Source organism: Scophthalmus maximus, chromosome 5 (assembly GCF_022379125.1).
Source record: "Scophthalmus maximus strain ysfricsl-2021 chromosome 5, ASM2237912v1, whole genome shotgun sequence".
Classification (NCBI taxonomy): Eukaryota; Metazoa; Chordata; class Actinopteri; order Pleuronectiformes; family Scophthalmidae; genus Scophthalmus; species Scophthalmus maximus.
This window is the reverse complement of record NC_061519.1, coordinates 10,025,001-10,050,000: the sequence shown is the minus strand read 5'-3', so window position 1 is coordinate 10,050,000 and position 25,000 is coordinate 10,025,001. Positions and strand designations below refer to the sequence as shown.

At 45.3% G+C, this 25,000-nt stretch overlaps 1 protein-coding gene across 16 annotated transcripts in view; it reads right to left on the bottom strand.

Moving 5' to 3' along the window:
• The window catches only part of rnf220a (ring finger protein 220a), a 165,312-nt gene that overhangs the window by 55,192 nt on the left and 85,120 nt on the right, over positions 1-25,000 (bottom strand). The window lies entirely within an intron of this gene.

Genomic DNA, 25,000 nt, shown 5'->3' with positions numbered 1-25,000 from the left:
TTCAGCCGGCTGTCAGGTAGATGCTGCCGAGCGCCAACGCTTTGCCTCTTTGCGTTTGAACTCGCGCCGGGAATATCTTTCTGACACGCAACGTGAATATATAACTGAGTAACTAGAAGAATTCAGAGAGAAACACCTACAGAAGGGAGGGGATTTCTAAATAGTCCTCGTCTATTGCTGTATTTCTCTTAATCTCTCATATATTTTTGCCTTTCATGCTGCCTCCTTCTATCGCCTCTCCCTCCCTCCCTCCCTCCCTCCCTCTCATTATCTCTCCCCCGGCTGCTTTCATATGGTCTAGCGGCTGAATTAATTACCAAAGCCAATTAACACTAGATTGGCTGATGTTTTAACTAATTAGCTTTAATGAGGGTGCCGTGGCTGCCTGCACCGTGTTAATTGAATCCTAACAGCGGAGGAGGCGGCGTGCGCGGGCAGGATGAGAGGGATGGATGGATGGATTGACAGATGGATGGATGGGTGGAGGGAGGAGGCCTGTGCACACTTTGACGCACACCACTCGTTATTGACAACATTTAGAGCGCGTCGCAGCTACACCCACCCTGTTGTTGCCGCGGGGTTTATCATCAATATCCTTGGCCTTTCTCACACACACAAGAAATAAAAAAAGAAAAAGAGAAAAAAAAGGAAGTGATATGATTATGTGATGTCACCGTCTGCTTTCCCCCCTCATTTGCTGGGGTAAAAGCCGAGCTAACGAGGTTTTATTAACACAACTCGTATCCCCGCCGCGCGTCTCGGCGGTTACACGCGGCCGTGTTTGTTATTGCGGCGCGTGCCTGGCAAACAGGAGCGGCAGATTAAAATCTTAGATCAATGTCACGCCGTCCTCTCCGTGCCGGATTACCTGCGGCGCACCTGAACTTCATCTCCGACCCGTTTTCGCCACAAGCATGCGAGGAATGAGATGTGGAACCGGAACAGTCCGGCACAGCAGGGCCAATTTCGAAAGGTCGGAAAATGTTTTTCCGACTTGTGTCTCAGATTTTGGTAACCATTAATCCATTCATTTAAAAAAACTGAATATTTACAATCTTCCTCAAGGTTTCCCAAATACACTGAACTAGAAAAAAATTGGTTGGATTATTACAATATGTAAAAGCAACAAAAGAACAATACAGGTTCTATTCTGTTGTACAAAACCAAAATGCAATAACTACAGGTTTGGTCCAAACTGAGTTAAGGGCAGAAGGTGATATGTTGGGATTTGTTTAACGATATATATAAAAAAGTTACAAAACTACAAAGCAAAACTAAAAACCAGATTTAAAAACTTCCCTCTGAGTTGTTTCTGCAGTTAATAAACTAAAGTTCGAGACCTACATCAAGTAAAACCACAACTAGGTTCTGTCTCACACAGGTTGCTGGAGCAGCTCAATTGATCATAAAAGACTTTGGCTAAAAGTTTTGATCGACGCCGCGTCCTTGCCCTGCGCATCCTCTCCTCTCCCATCCTGCTGATTTAGCGACGTGAACGGCGGCAGATCGCCTGAGGTGGCGGGAGAATCTGCGTGTCCGTGTAAAAGGCTTAATGATTTTAAAGTTACAAGAGAGAAGAGCCGGGCAGTTTGTCTCGTCCATCAAGTCGAGCACCGGCGCCGCCGCCAAATGGCCCTGCCTCTTAACCCGGCGCGCAGCATCGCGGGGCCCGCTGCAGCCTGCCTCCCTCACTTCCTCCCTCCCTCCTTCACTCTCTGTCTCTCTCACACATGTTGTCTTTGTCACGCTGAGACTAACCTTTTTCTTTCCTAACTCGTTGGATCTCTTTCACCTACTCCGTGTCACCTCCTGTTTTTTCATCAGTCTTTCTCTTGGTGTCTCGCAGTCGAAAAGACTAGAAAGACGAGCTGCCGTTTCGGAGAGGATTTTCTGTCTCTCTTTTTGCCTTTTTCAATTTTTGATTTTGACTTGAGTCCTGAGAATGTCCGAACAGAGAAATGTTGTCTCCTGGATAATTTCACGAAACGATGCGACTACTACACGATAGTCATTAATATTTCACTGTTATTCCCAATAAAATACAGTATTCTGTCTCTTTAGTACTTTGCCTCATTGGATTCTGATGCCATGGACTGGTTGACGCAGAAAACACCAATCAGCCCAAAATTTTTTCGTTCATATTTGCCAAAAATTAGTTGATTTAAAATGATCTACGTATCCGAAGCCACCACCACTCTCCTTGGCAGTCATTTTAATGTAAGAACGCGTGTTTTCATATCGAGACGCCGCCGTGCTCAATATTTTTCAGGGAATCGAGCTGAGCTCTTTGCCAAGGTTGAGAGCGAGTGTATTATATCATCTTTAAGCCCCTCGTAGACCCTTAGGCACCTCCTTAACCACTTCCCACTGCAGCAGCGGCCCCCCTCGCCCCCTCACCTCGCAATAAGGTTCTTCTTACACGTGTTAACCCCTTTGACCTGTTGTTGCAAACTGTAATCAATAGCAGCACTCACAGCTCTGTCTGTTTCCCTTACCACATTTAGACATCAGGGTCGGCAAGGGGGAACGCATGGGCCGAATGACGGACAAGCAGGGCCGGCATAAATGAGCACAAAGCCGTTTCCATGTTTTGATTTGATTTTACTGCGTCCCTCCCTCTCTGCCTGCCACACATATCGTATTAACACGTACACACACACACACGTCCCTCAAGAGATGTGGTCATGTCGAGGGGTAGAGCGGGGATTTTTCATGTTCCCGCCGTCTGCCCGTCTGTCAGCTGGCGGCCCACTCCACCACCTGACAGCACTTTGACTGCTGCACCACCTCTGTGCCGCTTCTCTGCAGCGAAACGATGGTCGGACTTTGGGGACGCGGCGCTCTGAAGTTCTCCCTCCCCCCATCCCACCTTTGACAATTACTTTTTTCTCTAAAACAGAGTGAAATTGCCGGTTTCAATTGTTACACGCTGCAAAAAAAAGAGGAAGGTTTGTCTTAAAAAAACAAGTAATCAAACTACTATATTTTATCCTTAAATGAATGCTTACGTATACATGCTGTGTAAAAAAGTAACAATTTGAGGATTTTATCCCGCTGCATTTTCACACAAAAAAGCTAAATGAAATCATCCGTCAGATTGCGCTGCATGTGTCCAGGTGACTCGCTCTTCTACTTGGATTTACAGCTCCTGCCAACTAACTTTGGATCGTTTCAGATTTACGGTTTCAGTCAGCGACAACCTTGCAGATTTACACACAGTCACCGCCATTAAACACACAGATAAACATCTGTGCTGACAACAATAGCCACATGTAAATCAGATAAATAGATGGAATTGAACAGTAATTCAAGCAGGCCCTCATGAGCCTTTTGTGCGGCAGATGCTATTTGTGTGCGCGCTTGCATGCGTGTGTGTGTGTGTGTGTGTGTGTGTGTGTGTGTGTGTGTTAGCTTGTCAGCAATCCAGAAGAACCTATTTCCTCTCGCTCAATCCCCGGCTCTAAATGATGGATTGATATCTCTCTCACTGTGGATTATATGTGCATATGTGTGTGTGAGTGTCAGGAGGTGTGTGTGTGTGTGTGTGTGTCACTGGCCCTCTCAGCCTCTCCTCTCAGGCCCTTATCAGCTCTTGTCACAAACAGAGGATAGGGGATAATCCTTCATACAAGGGGAGCAGTCTGGCCCTCCATCTATCTCGCCGTCTGCCTAGCTGTCTGCTATATTACCCGTCTCACCGGAGTGTCACCGGAATAAGAATCAAACGGACACAAGGCAAAACTTCCTGCATCTTGGCAATCTCTGTCGCCACAACTTAGATGGAAGATATTGATGAGAATAAAACTCGTGTTTTTTTCAGATTGTAAAAGGTTTGCAGCAAATACCGTGTCATTATTTGCACTGAGGAAAAAAAACCCAACATATGAGTTAAAAGTTTGCTGATGGGAATTTTGTGTTTTTTCCCTGGGGGTCAGTCGTCCTGGCTGTAATGAAAACAGACCACAGGCCCCTTTGGGGAAAAAATGTCTGCAACCCAGCAAATGGAAAACTTTCCTAAGTTCCCGGTCAGGCCTGCGCCTCGGGGCGCTGTGTTGTGGTGTGCGGGTCGCCCCGACTTCCCGAGAATCAGAGTGCTCCCTGGCTCGAACTGAAAACTGGGTTTGCTTGTGAAAACATGACTTTCACGACGTTCCATAAAGACACAGAGAATCATTTATACGGCGCTCACGATATATAATTTACATGAGCACTCTTCACATTCTCTCAGAGGCCTCTCCCTGTCCGACCGCCTGCGTCTCTGTCACTCATTCCATGTACAGTCATATAATCCGGATATGTAGAGGAAAAACTATATAACCGGGTGGGAACACTTGATAGGTTAAGACCAAAGATGTCTATCTACTGGAGTGGGGGTATTGCACAGGTCGCACCTGAGGTTATTTTGTGTGTGTGTGTGTGTGTGTGTGTGTGTTTGACAATCAGACACCGTGCGATTGCATCCCTCAGCTGCAATTGGACATCATTGTGATCTTTATCTATGTGCTATCTCTCTGCTCTACAGGACTCTGCCTATCATTTCTTCCTCCATCCTCTCCTCCTCTCCTCTCCTCTCCTCTCGTCTCCCTCTGCCTGGTGATATCAAAGTGTCCAACAGAGGGGGATGTTTCACTACACTTTGCTTGTGTGGGGCCTTTGGTGTTTTTTCTCTGAGGACGTATCTATATATATACTTTTAACTCACAAGAATGACACACACACACACACACACACACACACACACACACACACACACATTAACGATCATAAGCTTAGAAAAACAACCCAGCAGTTTTTTCAGATAATCTAATGGGCTTTTTTATCTTTGTCTTGTTTAACCCTGAATCAAAATGACCAAAATTGAAGAGATATGTGGTTTTAATTTGACAGTGATGATGCCGTCTGTACCTTTGTTTGCGACAGCTTGAAGGCTTTTATCTCCCAACACACACACACACACACACAAACACACAAGGTTGGGGGGCTGAGCAGGACTGCAGCTCGGATCAATAGAAAATTAAAGAGACCGAAATGGTTTCTGCTCACATATTAACCTTCCCTCTCTTCTCTCCTTTCGCCCTTTCTCCCCCAGTCTTTTCCATCTTCTCGATCATCCCTCCCTCTCACTTCCTACCTTTTCCCTCTGTCTGCCGTCCTCCCCCTAATAGCCGGTGCCACTGACGACAACAGTGTTTCAAACAACTTGAGTATAGGTTTTAGTGACAGGGAGAGAAGAGATGTGTTTTTTTTTTTGGGGGGGGGGGGGGGGGGGGGGGGGGGGGGGGGGGGGGCGTTTGAGCTGTAAAAATGGCGAGAGGGGAAAAAAAAGAGGGTGAGATGGTCGGATGAAGGGATGGGGGCATTAATGGCACAGGGACGACAGGGGCTTTGGATACTCTGGACACACGCCACACACACACACACACACACACACACACACACACCGTCTGGGGACTCAAATCTCAGAGCAATTTTCAGGCCGGATGATTGGCAGCTTGATGCGTATTCTTCCCCTACAAGACCGGCTGATAACTCCAGCTATCCCATTCCACTCCACCATCCATCGCTCCCTCTTCTTTCTTTCCGCGTCTTTTTTTCTTTTCTCCTCCACTGTGACTGTCCACATCCCCGTGACCCGATCCCCTCCTGCTCCCCTTCGCTCACCCCTCTTTCCATCCTTCTTTCGCCCCTATCTCTCTCTCTCTCTCTCTCTCTGGGCCTGTTGTGGGGCTATTACAATGACAGAGGCGATAAGGGACATTTATCACATGTGCGGTGGGGTGAGCGAGAGAAAGCCCTCAACAGGTCTAGGGGGAGGGACACGCGCGCACGCACACACACACACGTTCAGCGATGAGACACACAAATGCACACACATCACATGTATGTTAATGCGGAAGCACCTATACACACTTATGCACATGAACACGGACAAATAATTAAACACTCTGGGGTTGCACATGCTTGCACACAACTGTATAAGCTCACACACACACGCACGCACGCACGCACGCACACACACACACACACACACACACACACACACACACACACGCACTGGATGTAACGGTGAATCATCCTCCTATTCCCCATTTTGTATTTTGCAGTTGAATGAGGCCAATTCCCCATAATTCAATACAGTTGAAAAATGAAACCCCCCGGTAAATCGCTACAGCGATTTTACAGATCCCCGCTTATCCTCATAATTCATTATTTCCAAACTGTAACAACATTACATTTCATTTGTAATGCTCCGCCTGCCTCAGCCATTTGCCAATTGTTATATCTTATTGTTTTCCCTCGCCAAGAGGGAGAGAAGTGAGTGATTGCGGGAGGGGGGATGGCGACTGGCTGGATGGCGGGATTCGCTCCTTCCCTGCCTATCTGCCCGTCTGCCTCCGCGGCTGTCTCTTCATCGCCTCCACTGTCTCAGCGTCCACTGTCCCGTCTCACTCTCCGTCTTTCTGTGGGTACGGACAGTCTCACTATCACTGGCTGCAATGAGAATGCAACAGTGCCACCGTGAACAAATGTGAACAGAGCTGTGTTCCTTATTGTGGTCGACTGATAATGAACCTATTGTTTGCAGCCTTATAGACACACACACACACACACACGCACACACACACACACAAACACACACAGACTGAGAGGACTATTGTTGCTCGGCACCGTGGTACAGTCAGATCCACAGCTGGATCGGTGCGGGACCGAGCCTGGGGCGGGGATGGATGGAATAATTAAGTAAAAGTCCTCACGATGTAGAATATGGTTCTTGACTCTAATATCATATGATTATTATTACTGATAAAATCAATAGGCAATGCAAAAAAAAAGAAAGGTGTTGCACCCATAAAAAAGGATAAGGGGAGATTAGAGGAGGAACAACGACAAATTCCAAAATGTGCCCCTACTTTAAGTTCCCTTGTGGCCAAACAAAAGCAAGCAAAACATGATCAAGGTCAGGTTTTTGTTCAGACTTGATGAATACGGGAACTCTCCATCACACGTAAACTGACACGTACGTTACATTATGTGTTCAATAGTCAGAGGACGTGTCTGCTTTAGCTGGTGAAGGTGCAACAAGTTTGATTTGTTGATTGATTTTGATTATTTTATTAAGTTTGGTTATTAAATTTGAACAAATGCATTATTATTTTTAATGAATTTTCTCTGCACTGTCAAACCTAGAAACTATAGTCACTGTGTCAAATACACGTAGTGGAGTAAAAAAGCAACTGAATTCACTTCTGAAATGTGATGGAGTACTTAGTTACACTACTGCTACTGATGAGGACACCTCTACTTTTTTTAGTTTCACAGCTCGTACTCACTATTTCATCACATGTAACTTCTTTTTGTATACACAGTGGTTACTGATGTTGAGAGGAAGATCTAAGCCGCTTGGATATTGATGGAGGGATTGCGGGCCGAATAGAAGACATGAAATTATAAAGCAATAACACCGCGCACACCAATCCATCTCCAGAACTCCCCATCCTGGTGGGATGGTGGAATGAAAGAGACATTAAACAACCTAACTAAATTACAAGATAATCCAATCACTTTGTCGTAAGGGATCACTCACTTTACAGCTGCAAAGAAGCCTTTTACATTTAAAAAATTGTTTATCTACCTAACTCAAACCGATTCTGAATTTCAAAAAAAGAAAGGAGAAAGATTTGCAATCGAAGCAGGAAAAAAAAAAGAAACAATTTAAAACATTAGACAGCAGCCCGTAGGCTTTTTGTCAATACTGCAGGGAAATAGCATTTCACAAACAGGTACCGGGAGATAAGTCAAGAGGGGTGTTTGCAATATTTACAGCTTCAAAAAGAGATTCTTCAAATGGGAAAAACATCACTTAGATCAAATACTCGAATCGCCATTAATCTAGGAGCTAAAAAACATGCTTTGATGTCCCTTTCTTACACACACACACACACACACACACACAGAGAGAGAGAGAGATACTGGGACGCTATCCTTCCTGCAATCACCCATTTATCACGGCCGTGGCCACTCTCCAGCCCTGCCCATGTTACTGTACCCTGTCACACTGCTGGCTAAACAAACTGCTCCTTGATGTATGAGGGCTTACACCGGCCATAAACTTATTCACTTTTAACTAGCATGCTACCGGCTTGGCACGGCCAGACATCACCTTTACTCTGTGTGTGTGTGTGTGTGTGTGTGTGTGTGTGGCGTATGAAAACTGCCTGTGAGAGATTAACCCCCTGGGTACCGCTTCATAACTCACTGCTATCTTCCTTTCCTCTCTCCTTCTCCGTCCCTCCCTCCCTCCCCATCCATCTATCTTTATTCCTTAGCCCAGGCATTATTCCTGTATCTATTACCCATTACAGTGTGTGTGTGTGTGTGTGTGTGTGTGCATGTGTCTTGGACAATAGAGGAAATGGCTCCGTGGTAGAAGAAGGAGAAGAAGAAGAAGAATAGCAGGTCTTATATGTCTTCCCGGACGACAAGAGGCTTCCTGTTAGTGGATGAATGGCGAGAGAAAGTGTAGACATCCGTCCTAATGGTATCTCTTCTCTTCTCTTCTCTCCTCTAATCTCCTCGTATCTTCTCCCCTCTTGTTAATCGAGCACACCCAGATAAGACGGGACAGTGTAAAGCCGTAATAAACTAACATCAGATTTACGGCTGGGCTCGTCGCGACGTTGGCACCGCGGCACACGTGTCAACCTCCAGCGCCTCGCCCTGTTCTCCCATGGTGCTTTGCCGTTTTTTTTATAGACTATATGTATTTATTGTCTCCAGTCAGTCTGGAGTCAATCAGGTGACGCACTTATCTGGCAAAAATGTGATTAACGATCAATTGATGGCTGCAGCGTTATCGATAGCGTTGCCTCCTCCCCATGGACGCGCCGGGCGCACACAAACACAAACACACACACACACACACACACACACACACACACACACACACACACACACACACACACACTCACACACAGCAGGTATGAACCGGCACCGGGTCAAACATGCAAACAAGCACAGATAAAAGCGGCACACACACACACATCTCCGGCCGACACGTACGCAGCACATCATGCAGCGCGGCCTATGCACACAGCTAGTAAAGGTTAATTACATAGATATTTTTTTCCCAGCGTTTTATGGCAGTGGTAAGTCGTCGCTGCACGGGCACCAGTCTTATCAAGCAGTAAATTCATTAATGGCGAACACGCCCCGCCGAGCAGCTCCAGTTCTATAGCTCAGAGGGACAAGATTGGAGGACAGAGGGGGCCAAGAGGGTGGACGTGGACAGAGGAGTCCAAGATCATAGGACACCGGTGTAGACATGCGGGGAAAATACACTGTCCTTTAACTGTTTTTACTGCCATAAAAAGAGCTGGTCCCTCTCAGGTGTGCTGCAACCGGAACGAGTGAAGACATCAGTGAGAGGGATGTGTGTGTGTGTGTGTGTGTGTGTGTGTGTGTGTGTGTGTGTGTGTGTGTGTGTGTGTGTGTGACACACGCATGATTTTCTATAGATACACACATTCCCCCCAACCCAAAAGCAGCTTCACTCGCCTCTTGTTTTCGAGTTGAATTGGCAAATATAACCTGCTGTGTACACGTACACACACACACACACACACACACACTTGAGGCACCATGAGTGTCTGCTGCTGGAAAGTGCACACACACACACACACACACACACACACACACACAGATACACACACGGATACACACCCACACACTTTTTTACAGATGTAAAAAATCTGTGTGCAATAGATACCCACCCACTCATCCACACACACACACACACACACCTCAGGCACAAAACTTTGTACCGCTGAAGAACTTGGACTTTCAACTGTGTAGTGATTTCCACTGCAGAGGGGCAGAACATGGTAACAAGCTGCTTGATTGTGCTTCTTCGGACAAAATACACAAATAAAAGCACACTGAAGTGATATGAAAATGTAGCCGTAAGCATGCTGCGGTGTCATCAGCCACGGCCATTGATTTCAAGTTAAAGCAGAATTGAGCTTTTGTCCAAAGTTAAAAATAATGACACACTTAAAGGTGCAGATGATTGAATGTCGTATATGTCCGCATTCAGGTTCCAGTTGGTATTAAATCCACGTTTCACGTCAAAAAAAGAAAGTTGTTTTACTTAAAGAAGTTTCCTCGTAAAATACTTTCATAGTAAAGCTCTTACATCCTCATTATGGTGAAATACCACTACGTCGTTCTCATGTGCAATAACTGCAACGATGATAGTGGAACCCTTGTTTTAATGTTTTACTAATAGCGGTCATGTGCGTGCACTAAATAGTAATTTAAGCAGAAGTTATTATGCCCACTAATAAGGGAGTATGGCAGACATATTGAGGCCTACAAGGTTGCCCAGAACAAACAACCCCCCCAAAACATGATTATGGGTTCATAAAAAAAAATATTTAGGGTCATATTGAGGATGCTTGTTATCCTCCGCTGTGAACAAATACACCAAAATCGACTTATTAAATCATAAAAAAATAATTTGGGAGAGGAATAACGGTGCTTGTTACTCACAGTTGCCTATTTGGAGGGGCTTGTGGTGGTGGGGGGGGAGCCGTGTTTAGGCCCAGTGTAGTGATCCGGGATAAACACACAACAGCAGGCTTGTTTACAGAATGAAATGAGAGCTGGATCCTTCAGGATCAAGTGCTCTCGCTATTTGGAACGCACTCGGCATAAGGACACCTTTAAGCTCTCAATCTCACACACACACACACACACACACACACACAAACACACACACACACACTGCTCGTTCAGACAGCAAATCATCTGTTTTTAAAGTTGCTCACTTGTTTTCAACTGCGTACTTAATGAGACTCCTGTCATGTTACTGTAAGAACTACGAGACCCATTTTGGGACATGTGGATGTATAGAGAGAGAGATTAAAAAAAACGGTGCTGAAATTGACTCTGCGTGACTGATTTATTTTTGTGGAACAGAACAAATTGAGGACCTGCATGGCGCGGCCCCCGGTTTTGAAATACGAGGAAGAGGTCAACCGACATTTACCCGACGATTTACGCTGCGCCCTAACTAGGCAGGCCCGTCCGTTGGCTCTCCTGAAACCGTACACACACACACACACCCACACACACCGCACAGCCCTCTTCCTCTACTGCAACGGCTCAGCAGGTGCAGGTCGCGTATAAGCGCGTCCTTACAGGAAGTTTTACTTCTGAGTGTCACATCGAGACGGACGAGATTAGCAAACGGTGCGGTGGAAGGAGGGAAGGAAAGGGAGGTTGGGTGTATACTTGTGTGTGTGTGTGTGTGTGTGTGTGTGAGAGAGACTGTAAATCAGACCGACATAACATTTACCACAGGCCCACAGAGTCGTGTTACCCCGTTGTTACTGGAAGGACACAATGCAAGTACACACACAGCAATATGGCAGGATCTTTGTTTAAAACGGGACACACACACACACACACACACACGCTGAATTTTTTGGGGAATTGTTTAAATGGGTTTAATACCTATTCTATTATATTATATTCTACAAGGTGCGTGTACTCTCTGTCCTACTGGTCAGCACTAAACAGCTCTTATTACACTCATACTACCTCAATAGTCACCAGATGGCACTTACCAACCCCCCCACCCCCCCATCCACCCATACATCCCAACCCACCCTCAGCGCCTTCTTCTGCCCTATTATTCTTATGTCAGTAAACGTGGCCTGGTATAAATCCAAGCCTTTTTAGCCGTCTTCCACTCACTATAATATGGCCATCACCATTATAATGCCCGCACACACACACACACACACACACACACACACACACACACACACACACACTCACGCACACACACGGGCGAGGCGTCTTCTCTATAATAAGGCCATCACCATTAAAGCTGTCAGTGCCGGAGTGTTGAGTATTACTGCAGAGAAATTACACCTCACTCACCCTCCATGACACAGTGCGACCTGCAAACACACACACACACACACACACACATACACAGGCGCTCCATCTGTCCTCACACACCCACGGCTCTATATATGCATGTCACGCTGACTGACTGTATCTGCATGTTTGTATGAGCCCCTGCTCCGCCTGTGCGACATCCTTGCAACGGAGTGAACCTTTCTCACCGTGAGTCAAACGACTGCATAAGCCCACACATCTCCTCCGTTTGGCACACACAGTAGCTCTCACACGCCAGGAGAACGAGAAAAAAAAAAATAAGGTTCTGAAAAAGTGAGGCATGAGGTTGTTGCCCATTTGAAGAACTTGAGATGCAGGTGTGAGGAAAAAACAACTCACGGTCCTCTTGAAGTGGAAAGGACAGAGGATGGCAGGGTGGCCACGCCCACTGCTTGTCAGTGAAATAAGAGAGAAGGGATTGATGGGGTCAAAAGACTGAGGGAGAAAAGATAGGACAGACTTGGGGATCGGACGGGTAGATTTTTTAAAGAATGTCTATTGTGGCATCTTGTATTTTTTTTTGCAATTTCCAGCATTAGAATATAATATAAGTGAAACCGTTTGGAATTATTAATTTATGCTTTGAAGGCTCTTAATTTAAAGTTTGACCAACGTTGTATTTTTAATTTGCCTTAAACTGAGTTGGTGGTAGAAGGTGAGGAAGAATATATTGCTATATACCGTCTTTGCTAACTTTCTCTTCCCCGGACTGAATGGTATATGAGTTTACCTTGTGGTGCAACAAGATGAGCATAAAGGAAAACCTCCCAGAATGCATAGGAGCAGATGAATATAACATTTTCTGATAAGTTTATTTTCCCGTTTTGTGCTGTAACACCTTTCCTTTTGTGTCATAACAAATATAATTTATAGCAATGTGAGTGTAATTCTGAACAGTAAACTTCCATATTGTCGCCAATCTAGCATTTGGAACGACCCGATCTACAAACTTGCCATCTTGGCAAGAGGGAATGTGACAAATTCCTGTCCGAGCATCAGTTTGGCATAAGTCGCTGGCATGAAGCGGATTCCTGAAACCGCCAAACCAAAAACAGACACGCATGATTTGCCTGGAACGAGAGATGACGCATTTGTGACATTAGCATTTGTGCCCCTCTCTGTGACCGCAGTCCTCACAGCTGCTGTTGACATGCGGTCCCCCGCAGCACCCCTGAGGCCTTGTGTGGGTGCGTATGTGTTTGTGGGAATACTGTTTCTTATTCACTAAAGGGGTCATTTTCTACATGTTGGGGGGGGGGAGGGGTTAGCATTGTCCTTTAAACTGAACATGAGATGTGGCATGACAGAAAAAAATAGCGGCGATGAAAAAATACAAAGGGATAAAAGGCAGGAGACCAAAAAGAAGAAGAGCGTCAGGAAGTGAGAGAGGAAAGGAGGGGCAGCGAGCGACAGGGGAAAGAGAGAGAGACAAAGATTGGTGATGCCAGTTTCCATATGACAAGTGGCGACGTTATGAAGATGGACGGGCGGCCGAGACGGAGCGCCTGACCTTTCCCAAAATGCCACATGTCACCGTGCTTTTATGTCACTCCCCGCAAAACAATATGTCAGGGGCATAAAAAATCACTACGCCCTCTCTGAATTATGCTGTTATGGCATACCGCAAAAAAATAATCATTAAGATGACATTATTCCACACTTAACTAGGAGGAGGACGAGCGTGGAGGGGGCGGGAGTGAAGGGGGAGGGGCAACGGCGGCTCTTTGAATTTATGATTTGTCGTGATTTCCCGAGTAACGCAGGCACGGTGAACCATTGTCTTTTTAGATGTATCGTTATGACTTTTATGCCTCGACGTGGGACTTTGGGGGGGAGAAGTGAAAAAAGAGCAGCGATGATTGCAGCCGTATGACAGACAGACACCTTACGGATCTACTGAATATCACAGGCCATTCAGAGGGAGCTGAGACGAGCTTCCAAGGAACATTGACTCGACGGAAATCCCGAAGGAAGAGCGGGAACCGCGATTACGGGTTCCCTATCTGACACTCGAGCCATGTAATTGTCATACTTACGGCGCCGTAATGTGTCCGTCGGCTGTAGTATTCGTTCTCCAGATGGAAAATAAAAGTTCAGCACCCATGTGAGATTCTTAAAGTCCACGGCCCGTGTCGCTGAGGTGTCCCGTTTTAAATACAGCCGTCTTTTCCAAAGGTGTGTGAAAAATCCGAACATACATTGTGGACTGAATATATACCGTCATCTGTTCACTCGAAGACTTTGTTCAAAGACAAATAGCCAGTATTTTTGTCAATATTTTTTTTGTTATCCGTTTCTATGCTGTATTAACATTCTTTTCCATATAGTTGAGTACTGTACCGTACATGTTGACTCATTGGTAGATGAGACCTATATGTTCACGTTATTACACGTGGGCAGAGAAGGTGGATACAGGTAAAGTATACTGACACAGCCACAGTGTGTGTGTGTGTGTGTGTGTGTGTGTGTGTGTGTGTGTGTGCCACAGTGAATCCTCACATCAACATAAAGCTCGACAGCCAATGGTGTTCCAAGAAAGCATGATTGATTTTGGTGTTTAAGACAAAAGGACAGAACTTTGTTCCACAGAATGAGCTCCACGATTCTCTCTATTTTTCTTCTTCTCAGGGTTACTGAGGTAGCGTTTTTCGGCTGGTTATGGTTGAAGCAGTTCAGAAAAGAGGCTGGCACACGATCTAGCATGTTAGCCCCGGTGAATGGAGCGATGGCTTTATGTCCAATTGAACTATTGATCTGAGGGATTGCACAGTGGCAGACTTTGACATTTCGCTTGGTATTTCAGCTGGGGGATGCTCCAGATTCAGACGTTTGACCTATATAACCCTGGACATCACTGCACACACCAGCACCCATGGACAAACGCACTGTGCACACACACACACACACACACACACACACACACACTGTGCTGTCCTATCTGTGTGCACATGCCGTCAGTTGTAATAGCTCCTGACATCAGCAGAATTGAGTTTGGAGTCAATGTGGACGTCCTCCATAAGCCAATCATCCAATCAGCGCTCTCCTGACTACGTGGGTCAAAGGGTGCGGTGATGTCATACTTTCTGACAACATGACAAAAAGCCTGAGAGAGAGAAAGAGCAAGAGAGAGAGAGAATATATCTCATGGGTTTGGGGTGCTATAATGATGCAGTGGTGGACTGAACACACATATGTACACACACACACACACACACACACACACACACACACACACGCACACACTAAGGACCCTCTATGCTTCTCCAAATCTGGCAGCCAACAATAAAGCACTCAGTGAAACATTTATTACTTTCATAAACAAGAGCCAGTGATTAATGTTAGCCCTCTTCTTTGGGATTTCTAATAAAGTATGACACATTTACACCCTCGGTCAACGCAGCCAAAGACCTATTAAACATGTCTGAGAGGATAGATGGCCACGGCGCACACGCACACACACACACACGCATGTACACACACTACTCACGTAAAGAAAAGGAAATTAAGGAAACAATGTCTCGCTCATGTTTTTTTTTCTCCCCATAACAAGCAAAGCACCCTAATGTCCAATTTGCTGTGACATTTAAGCCTCAGTCTCCTCTGATTGGAGCTCTGTGGCGGCAGCGAATCTCCTCACTTCCCCGTGTAAGCGTGATTGTTCCGAGATTGCTTTCCCGCTTCTACTAGTCTCTTAGTCTCGTTTAACAGCTGGACTGAAAAAAACCTCTGATATATTACCAGGGACCATTGAGAAGGGGAAAAACACCAACATCCAAACTCTCATGGGTGAAGAGCCCAACGTCTATATTTGCCTCTGGGAAAATGTGAGCGAGGAACAGTTGTTTTCCACACTTTGCACCTTTGTGGTATTAATGTGACGCGTTGCATCAACTTCAAACACATCCCATTCAAAATGTAAGCATGTATATAAAACAGAGAAAAAGGCTTATTATAAATAAGTAGGGAACACTTTTTCTACACTCCAGTCCCTTGCTTGACGCCTACTTTGATTGTATAAATGTCAGATACAGTCAATGCAAGTTGCTGCTGACTATTACAACTAATCCAGAATGTAACTGTAACGTATCAGTGAAGGACCATAAAAAGGCCATGAAGGGGAGGAAAGGGAAGAAGAGAAAACTGGTGTTGAGGAAGGGGAAGAAAAAAATTAACTAAGGTTCCATAGTTACAGGCGTAAGGAGGGCGGAGTGGAGTCAGAAAGAGTTCTTATTTTAAGGTAAATCTTTTATAATGCTTTATGTTAAGTTAAGACCATTCAATTAAACGGGAGCTGGGTGGACACACTCAGCTCTGCTGCAAACAGCATTTTGAGTCCTGTTCTCTAAAAGGTCACAACATACCAAACTGTCTGAGCATGGAAAACCCAAATTTAATCTTCTTATTTGGACTACACTCTGTTGCTTAGTCTCCCGGCATCTTCAGGGCTATTTGGATGCGAGTGTGTGTGTGTGTGTGTGTGTGTGTGTGTGGTAATAAACCATGCCATGACTCGATCTCTCCATAATACTGTAATCATATAAAAAGCGGAGAAAGACATTAAAGTGTGAATGAGGACATTTCAAGAAGGGGGAAAAAACCGAAGTGCCAATACCACAGTGAGAGTGCCACACAAACTCCCTTCGACCTTTAGCTTCTATCCCAGTCACACCAGACAAACTGTTTTCTGCTATTTCATTCACACACGTCAAAGTCATTACCGGCGGCGTGTCGTGTTGAATGATCGTCCATACGATGATGACTATGGCAAACATTCGCTGTTATAAACCGACTGATGTTATGCTTTTGGCAGACATTTACCCCGATGCGGTCATTTGAAACTGTCAAAAGTTGCATTTTTCTCAAAGAAGTTAGTGTGTATCCTCGGTGTTTGTTTCGGTTTGTGTACTTATCTGTAATCGCCAGAGAGAAGACATTTCAATTGTAATTGATTTCTCTGCAGTGATTGGAACCCCAATTGGTGTTCTCCAGGAAGCAGAGATTTTTGGTTTTGGACTCACCTTGTCTGCACCGATTGGTCCAGTATCTCTTAAGTCTAATAGTTTGTCTGCCCTTTTCAATCGGCATTGTAGACAGTTTACCAAGCCGGGGGATCGCCATGGTTGGCAATTGCTTTGTCACATTGGTGATATAAGCACTCCCCATGTTATTTTGTACATTACTTACTCTACGTGTACTTTCCCAGTATGTCTAGCCCTCTTCACTCCAGGTCCCACCCGATGTAACCATAGCAGCACTCTGTCTCAGACTTTACCAGGAATCCAATCGCCCTCCTCCATCCTACAGTACACCCCGGAGCCACCCGCTGTTTTATTGCTCAGTGTTGTTCTCTGAACGACTGGAATTCAGTGTTTGATGGGGCAAAATTAAACCAGATACGTGGGGCAAGAGTGGGGGAGCTTGAACTACTACAAGTTCTTTGGTGTTGTAACTGTTGCCCTCCATTATATAGATATTGATGGTTACAGACCATAGTGTTTCACATGTTTTCAAACCATGCGATTTATCACCCTGTTATCGTTTGAATGGGCCGTTCATTAGTGTTTTTGTTTTTTTTTACATCCCTGATTCATGCCTATAAAGTTAATAACTAGAACTGAAAGAGCAAGAGTGCAGGACGGGAAGAAGGAGATGGAGGAAGGAGGCAAGGGAGGGTGTGTAAAGCTGTGTTCTTGACGGGAGGGGAGGGTTCAGTAGTGTGCGCTTGCCAGGCTCCCTGCTGGGCCTCCGCTCATTGATGCTGGTCTTTTACAAGGGACCCTGCCTGGCAGAGAGGGCAAAGCTTCCATGGTAAAAAAAAGAAAAGGGGTGGGCAATTCCAGCCGAGGATGCAACTGTTGCTATGTGGGGGAAAAAAATTTAGTTCCACTTCGGTTTTGTAAAGGTCAAGTAACTGCTATCGGTGATGAGCGAGTGAGCACTGCCAAGGCACGTCAATGTAGCTGAATTTAAACCATAAAAAATGAATAACGAGTGTAAAAATAAATAAACATGTGTTCCTGTTGTTACTTTATCTACACGCTGGGTGGCTCATATTGGAAGTAAGAGAGGTCTGTTGGTGGAGGTGGTGGTGATAAGAGGGGGGGGGACTCTTATTGTGAAATCCCGATGGAGGGTAATTGGAATTCAATAGGAGTTAGATCATGGCTGCTGCCTTGGTTCCTTTGAGGGAAAAGCTATGGGGGATTAGCAGTCGTTAGCCCATAGTGATGTGAAGTGGAAAGGAGCAGCTGGCTCTCAGCTAGCCACATGGTGTGCGTGTGCGTGCGTGCATGTGTGTGTGTGTTAGAGTGTGTGCATTCTGTGTGAATGTGTTAGGTGTGTGATTTTGTTTGTGGGGAAAAAAAAATCGCAAACGAGTGTGTTTTCAGTCTGTGACCTCTCTCTATCTGCGTTTGTTACAGTGTGTGTTTGTGTGTGTGTCTGTGTGTTAGTGATGAGTGCAACGGCCACTGAAATCCCTGTACCAGAGGTGGAGCACTTACACGAGTTGACACATTATAATGGCTTGAGGTCAAATTTAGCAGCTCTTTCCTAACAAACTCATTCTATTCTATTCCATTTTACACCAGATTGTTGGGTTCCTCGTGGCCGCCTTCGCAATAGAAGTTTCTAATCCGCGGGGAGTCTACTAAACTGTCAGCCCTGCAGTGTTTTACAAGCTTTGAACACTTTGCTATTTTATATAAAAGCGGGCGGGCAGGTTTGCTGAATACTTTTGCCATTTTATATGTGGGAGGATGAAGGAAGGACAGAGGGAGGGGGGGGGAAGGTGGAGTAAACAGGCCCATTAGACCAGCATCAGGATCGGGCACGTGGCTCCGCGACCGCCGGCATAACAACGCAACACAACGCTGGAGCTTGGCCCGGTAGCTTTGATGTTTTTTTTTTTTTTTGTCTTTTGTGTCTCTGGGTTAGATTATACCATATGCTTCTTTTGATTACGCCAACATCGGAGGTTGCGGAGTGACCGTGGCCTGCAAGGAAAATGGCATCATCTGCGGCGCCTTTCCTTTTACTACTAGTTCCACCTTTTATCGCTCATGCATGGCGAACGTTTCTAACACAATCAAAACATCTATGTGCAGGGCACAACTTTCCTTCTTTAAGCCACCAGCTATGGGATACATAAGCCATAGCAGTAGGGATACATTTATGTAGCCTAAAATATAAAATATCAGATATATTATGGCCAAACCAAATATAGGCTCATCCAAGTTTGCCGCTGTTGCTGTTGGGCTGTTTCAAAAACGAATATTTTCAAATCCTGATAAACATTTCTTTAGAGAAAGATGTCAATTTCCAGCAGCACAACAAGCACTGACATTTCAGCATGTAGGGTCAGTTAGCAACTCTCCTGCCACACACCATGGTCAGTCTGCTGTCACGTCCACATCATATATAGTACACACATGTATATAAGTCAAGTTATTATCCCATGAAGTGACCACTGAAACTCCATGTTGCATGCAGCGACTACATGGTAAGATTTAAAATCAGCCCTGCAGTGGTTCCCACACGTGGTAAAAAAAAAAAAGTGGCACTGCTACAGAAAGCTTTTCGGATGATAGGCACGGCCTCAGGAGGGACCTCAATTCAAACGCTGCATGGGATATATCAGACCTTTGTCTCACCCCCTCGGCGGTCAAAACGACAAGACCTACTCCGCTCATCAATGTCATGTTCTCTCTCTTTCTTCCTCCCTCGCTCTCTCTTTCCATCTCACTGTCCAGTCAGTCCAGGCTATTAAACGCTGGAATACATTACAGAGAGGGAAGGGGGGAAGGGCTAATAGATTGGAATATTATAACCGTACAATAATTTCATGAAAAAGTCAAGGAGGGATCATCGCTCTTATTAACTCCGAGAGAAATTGAGGCTGAAAAATGTTCAAATAGAAAATGTTAATGCCGGGGCTATACTACATGTAATTGTGCCTGCACCATTCCCTGGGCTGGCCCCATTCATGCCACTTTATTAGTGGTAATTGAGGATATGAATTATAAATGGGGGGGGATTTCTCTCCTCCCTCTCATTGAAAGTGAAGCATAATGACCACTGCCATTGTTTAACCTTCATAATCATGTGTTCTCATTTCTTTGCTTTCCTCCTTCCCTCCCCTTTTTTTCCCCCTATTACTATTTACGTCTTTTCTTTTTATTCATGTCTTGTTTTCCTTTCCTGTTTCCACTGTCCCATTCCCTCGTCCTTTCCTTTTAACTTCCTAACTGCTCCTGTCTTGTCTTTAATTCCTCTCCATTTCAGGTCCCATCATTCCCATCATTCTCTCCGCTGCTCTTCTACGACATCACTTTCCTTTTCTTTTCTTTTTTTTTTCAGGCTTCCCTTCAACAGACCTCACTCAGCAGACCATTGCCGTTTGCTGATATTAAATCTCTAATCGTATCAAGGTAGGACAGACACACACATACATAGATACAAACGCACATGATCATAAACCCACACACTCAGATGAGGGGGTTGGCAGTGCTTTTTACAGTACCTTGCTGTAATTACATAATAAGCCCCACCAGTGAGTAAATGCCCCGGGCCAGGGATCCAGCACAGGGGGCTGCTGGCTTTCTTGGCATTGTTTCTGAGAAGTTCACTTTTTTTTTTTTATTTAGGCTTTTTAAAGATCAGCAGCTCCACACCTACCATCCAACAAAGTCCATTAGCCCCAGCCTCTTGCCCACCGCCGGTCTGCTTTTTATTTACAACATCAAACGTTTCACTTCATTAAATTACCTTTTCTTTCCCCAGCCCTCCCCTCCTCACCCTCCCCACCCTCTCGCGCGCTCTCTTTTCTCTCATGGCTCTCCGAGGTTGCATTTAGTTGAAACATGTTTTTCCGCAACCAAAAAGGACGCGGGGGTGACGGCGGGATAAAACAGCCTTGCGATGCAGTCTGCAGTGGGTTTTTATAGGGGGGAAATAATGGGTAATTGGGAGAAGGTATTTAATAGGAAACGGGCATTGCGCTGTATAGCAACTGTTGTTAAAGTGAGACTCGCTCAGCCGGTGTCTCTGAAAAAAACGTGAAGGGGCTGCTGCTCAACGTTTTCCTTTTGAAGTCATCAGCTGCCCTATGAAGTGGTGATGACTGCGTGAGTCTGCTCTGGAGACACCGGCGAGTGTAAGTGTGTGTGTGTGTGTGTGTGTGTGTGTGTGTGTGTGTGTGTGTGTGTGTGTGCGTGTGTGTGTGTGCGCGTGTGTTTTCTGACCGTAATGTCAACTTGTGGAATAATGGGACTGCCAACAGAACAAAGTTTAGCTGCTGTCTTGCAGAGCCCTAACCAAACTGTGGCTTTTCAGTTTTCACCTAAATCTTAATTTCTAAATGAAACAAAGACAATGCAATATAATTTGCAGAGTTTATTTTTCACAGACAATTGATTGTTGTCTGTTTGATCTAGCTCCAATCTCCTGTCGGATATGCGAGATGTTGTGTGTGTGTGTGTGTGTGCGCGTGCGGAATCCCTCTGAAACCCAAATCTTTTACTCAGACTTTTTTTTCCCCTCCCCCCTCCGGCATCGATTGAGATCGTTTGATTTGATCTCGGTCCCTCATGTACTGCCACATCTGCAGCTTGTACCGCTGTGTGAAGTGGGCGTCAGCTGTGTGAGCATATAAATGAAACCAGAGAAGAGTGAAAGCTAAACATTCTTCGGGATCAATATTCCAATATCTAACATCAGGGAACTCCAATAAGTACAACGCCAGGGCCACTTCAATGGCAACATCAAGGCAGCAGGGGTTTGCGCGCACACACACACACACACACACACACACACACGCACACAGAGTGAAAGAGAGACAAACGATTAGTGGGTTTCAGATAGTGATCAGGCAAGCACCATAAAATCCATCCTACTTAGGAGAAGGGAATAATCCATTTGGGGGACGAAGTTTCAATACGGTCCATACTAACCATGTCACGGTGAGGCGCTCACCGAAAGCAGCGGGGATAATTTGGGGGCCAAGACACATTGGCAAATTTTTGAAGCAATGAAGTGAGGTCATATTGCCGGAAGCAGAGATAAGAATTAGTCAATCAATGTTCATCAAGGTGGTTAACATAATGGGCCCGGGGCCAACAAATGTGACCAAATACTGGCTGTTGCAATCATCGTCAAGCTTCATCGCTGCCTGTGAGCTGAAACCGCAGGGGTCACTTGACCAGTGCCTGAGCCTTATAACTAACTATTCGAATGTGGATAAAAAAACGTCCCAGTTATGTTTGCAAATGTCTGGCCATGACGGCTGTGTTGGATGGAAACGAGTCGTAAGGCAGCGGAGAATGGATTTTTTTTGTAAAAAATGTCCGCCTGCAATGCTTCATTGTTTCTCATCTTTCACCCAAATTATCAAGTAGCTTCCATTAGTCTTGGACATCTTTGTTTGGACAATAAGCAACGGGGCTGAACTAATGACCCTCATCCTAATCACATCAGGGCAGAGGCAGAGGTGTGCGCTTCCACACATACGCGTCTCCGCCTGTTTTGTGTGTATTCATACAAAGCGGTGACCCCAAACGACCAGTGGTCATCGAAGCAATGACCACCACTGGTCGATAGCCTCCCCACCCTCCCCACCACCGGACCGATCCTTCCTCCCCACCAGTGCACCTTCCACCTCCTCCTCCTTCTCAAAGCCAATTCGCAGCCCCAATCAATGTCGAATTATGGGTTATTTATTGAATAATCAAAAAGGTATTATGGGTGACTTGCCTGCAGTGGCTCACAATAGAGGAATAGATGGTGGCGGTGGTGGTGGGGGGGACGGACTATTTATCAGCCTAGCTGCCATGCATGCGTTTGAAATTAGGGTAATCAGTTGGCATGTAAACAGTAGGCCTAGCAGCTGGCTGCCAGACAGCTCGGCTATTACTCACTCGCCACTTATCACCGCTGACGTCTGAGTGTGTGTGTGTGCGTGTGTGTGTGTGTGTGTGTGTGTGTGTGTGTGAGAGAGAGTTTTGCGTGTGTGCATATATTGGTTAGAGGTGACAGAGTAGGCATTTAGGGATTGGTGGTACTTATGTTTTATTGCGTGTGTGTCTGTATGTGTGTGCATTTGAGCTTGTAAGTGTTATGTAAGTCAGTGCAAGATCCCACTTAACGTGTAGGAGAAGGGAGGATGGAACTTAAGCAGTAATAAAATTAGGCAGCAGATGGGTAGTTATTACTTGGTATGATCATTAAAGATTATTCTCAAACTCACACGACTAACAAAAACGTATACTGCATGAAAATGAATGTCCAAGTACAAACTTATTATTTTGCCCCATACCAATGCACATTAGGGTTGTTGAAGAAAAAACAAAAACTTACTTTCAAAATAAAGTAAATTGGAAAAAAAAACTTAGCTCAATGTTAATTTAGTAGCATTTTCCTGAGTTTTGAGCTGCATCCAATGGTCTTCATCAGTGGGAAATGTTTGCTCTGTTGTTATGGTCATCTTATGCCGAAACCAAACAAACCTCATCTGTTCATTAAGACCACAAAAATACAGTTAGAAGAACTGTTTGAGAGATATTTTGACTTGAAAAATTATAATAGCCCTGTCAGTTTAGTCATTAGCTGTTACATTTTACCTTACAAGCCAAGGTTATTTTGACTTTGACATTTTCTGATAGCATTCTTAATCCGGACTGCTTCGAAAATATGTCACACAGCTATGTAGATAAAGTGGTATGTCATCACACATGAGCCGTCTCGACAGCGGTGGCATGGCCACACAGAAAAAAAAAGTATTCATAATCAATGCAGAAAATTGCAGGGGTTAAGATTTGAAACCCAGAGTCCCAAGGCCACTTGTAAACTAATCTTCCAGGGCAGCCTTTGTGTTAGAGGTCAACAGACATCATTACGGCGGGTGTGCGGGGGGCAGAGGAGAGGGCAAGGCTGTGCATGCGTGTGTGTGCGTGCGTGCGTGCAGACGTGTTTGTGTGAAGGGCAGATGAGAGGGCAGGCTGCGCCGCTGTGGGCAGATCGTCTTTCTCTCCAGAGCTTTGGCCCGTGAGGATTGGATGCATGCTGCCGTGTGGAGGGTTGGACGGCTATCTCTGACTAGGAGGGCGAGACCTGAGTTGTGTCTCGAACACGAAAAACAAGCAAATATTGAAGGCTGCACTGGTAAAAATTATCTCTGAGTGGTTTCAGTGGGAATCAGGGATAAAACGAATTGTAGTGTCTATTTATATTGTCCCATAAATTAGGTTTTTATTAGGGATTATGAAGAGGTTGGTTGCTGTCTAATAATTTTGACCATTGACCTTGCCCTACTCGACCCACAATGCACTGTGTCTAGTGCATTGCACCCACTCAAAAGCATGCACCCACTCTTCACATTCTTTTTTTTCAACAATGATTTACAGAGCGTACTGTTAGTTAAAGGCTCACGTCAAACAATTTTATAGTGTAGGTTTGTGTGCAGCTACATCGGTGCATGCACCGTACATTCTGCACATGCATTTATGCCTGTGAGTGTGTGTGTGTATGTGTGTGTGTCCATGCTGACTGGAGGTTCAAGCTGTACCTCCAGGGCCTGTCCCCATGTATTAAATAAAGTGGCATCTCGGTGTGCTCCCCTTAAACAGCCCTATCAATGTGGCCCACTTATGGACTCCATAAATTACAAACCAATCACGATGCCTCACTAATCCGCCGCTCCGGCTGCAGCCTCGGTGCACGGGAGGTACAGGAGGCAAGGAGGTGAAGGAAAGGAGAGTTGGGAAAGAAGAGGGACGAGAAGGTAAGAAGGAGGGAAGAAAGACAGAAATAAAAGGGAAAACAAGGAGAAAACATTTCCCCCCCCTCGTCCACCCTTCCGTGTATCTTTCCATCATGGCTGTTGTTGCTGTAAATGTAAATTGTTCTCATGCCTCTCTTGAAAATGAGATTTTTAATCGCAACAAGTTTGCCTAATTAAATAAAGATTAAATAAATAAATAAAATGAATACAAAATCTATTTTTCTCCCTCCGCCTGCTTTTAAGACCTCTGCACTGTGG